This window comes from Podarcis melisellensis (genome assembly GCF_964234715.1).
Source record: "Podarcis melisellensis genome assembly, chromosome: 13".
Taxonomy (NCBI): domain Eukaryota; kingdom Metazoa; phylum Chordata; class Lepidosauria; order Squamata; family Lacertidae; genus Podarcis; species Podarcis melisellensis.
This window is the reverse complement of record NC_138545.1, coordinates 30,231,912-30,234,141: the sequence shown is the minus strand read 5'-3', so window position 1 is coordinate 30,234,141 and position 2,230 is coordinate 30,231,912.

The window sequence follows — 2,230 nt, the reverse complement described above, 5'->3', positions numbered from 1 at the left end:
GTGGTAGCGGTCTGTACTTGTCTCAAACACATTTGTTTAAAGCACTGGTTCCCCACCCCCAAGGAGGGGAAATAGACCTCTGAAGAGAACCATCTTTTTTTTAAAAAAAAGCTTCAACTCCTTCCAACAAGCCTTTACAGTCGTACCTTGGTTCTTGAACGGAATCCGTTCCAGAAGTCTGTTCGACTTTCGAAAACATTCGGAAACCAAGACACTGCTTCCGATTGGCTGCAGGTGCTTCCTACACCAATCAGAAGCTGCGTCGGACGTTCGGCTTCCAAACAACATTAGCAAACCGGAACACTCACTTCTGGGTTTGCGGCATTTGGGAGCCAAAACGTTCGAGAACCAAGGTCTGACTACAACACATTGAAAGTGCATCCTCCCCAAAGAAGCATGGGAATTATAGTTAACCCCTTCACAGAGCTATAGTTCCCAGGGGTCTTCACAGGGAGGGGTGCTTGAAAGGTATGGTATGTATGCAGCCTGGGAGACTTGGCTTCAAATCCCCATTCAGACCCATGACCTTTGGCCAGTCATCTCTCAGCCTACCTCACAAGGGCATTGTGAAGATGTAATAGGGAGAGGGGAAATCATATATGCCTCCTTGAAAGGGAAGATATGAATGTAAAAATACGGTAAGTAAGAAACCTAGCTAGCTAGCTCAGCAGGAAGCTGGCTGAGCCAAAGCTACTTTGGAGATTTTGGGAGGGCAGTTTCTTCCTCCTTTTTGGCAAATGCTCGACTGTACATTTACCAGCACGGATTATATGTGTCCCACCTTTTTTATTTCCTGCCTCCCTCCTCAGTTTGCCTTCACTGATCTCACCAGTTCACCAAATCTGCAATGCGCTCACCTCGCCCTCTTATAACAGAGTCATCCTTGACAGGCAAGATTGCCTATACAGGAATAATCTAGGAAGCAGTAACTTTGAAGGGAAACAGTCCCAAACCAACAACAGATCGGGAAAACCATGGCAGCAAGCAAGATCAAAAAATAAATTTAATCTCTCAATTGAAGGGATTTCTGAGGAATATTTCAATTCCCATCAAAATGTGGTTTTCATCTCCCCACCCCCAAAAAAAATCTAAATGAAAGAATATTCAGGACTGCCCTAATGATGCACCCCTGCACCTGTAGAGACGACTGCTGGCCAGTCTTTGCTGTGCTGGGACGATTTAGTTCTTTCTTGGTTGGTTGCAAATACATCAGAGCTTTGGCAGGGAATCTTGAGAATGAGAGATGTGGGTCAGACTGTCAGGTGGCATCGGGGGGGGGGGGCATGGAACATGAGCCCCAGGGAACCAGCAAGTTTGTGGCCTCTGTACCAACACGGACAACCATCTAGAGAACCTGCAAAACTAGTTAAGGACATACCACTTCTCGCCCTCAGAGATGAGCACATTAAACACTTATTTTATGCCCTGCTTTTCCTTGCAAGGAGCTCAAGGCAGCAAACCTGGTCTCCCTCACTTAATCCTCACAACCACCCTGTGAGGTAGGTCAGGCAGAGAAAAAGGAGCAGCTGGACTAAGATCCCCCTGTAAGCTCCATGGCTAAGCAAGGATTTGAAGCTTGCCCTCTTCCGTCGTCGCCTGGTGCTCTAACCCAGCCTTTGCCAATATGGTGTCCGTGACACTTTTTGCTCTACAACTCATACCAGCACATGCTAGTCAAAGCCGATGAGAGTTGTATTCCAAGACATCTGGAGGCACCGGGCTGGTGAAGCGTGCTCTAACCATTGCACAACGCTGCCTCTCTGCTACTGTTGGCAGCTGGCCCTGGTGTCTCTCAAGTCACTTGTGATGCTTTAAAATGCTCCTTCATGGTTTTCGTTTGTTTTTTTCTTTTAAGAGCCTCTAAGCCCAGGCTCCACAGTTTTGCACACCTGCTCGCTTAGCGATTGGGTGGGGAGTAAATGATTTTCCGTAACATTGCCCGCGGTAACTTTCAGAGCTTGTGTGTTCCGATGTGAAATCCCCAGGAGGACTTGGCTCCCGGAGACGGTTAAAATCCACACCATCAAAGTCCCTTGAGCATGCTCTCCACCCGATGCACAGGTTGCCCTGTTGCAACATGCTTTCGTTGTTATCTTGCGTCTTCGGTGCATAAATCGGAACATCATTTGCCATGCATGGACTGAACTTTGTTTAGGACCTTCATTCAATGAATCTGGAGGAACCTCAAAGTGTCCACTTGGGTGGAAAGGCATTAAGAACAAATGATAAG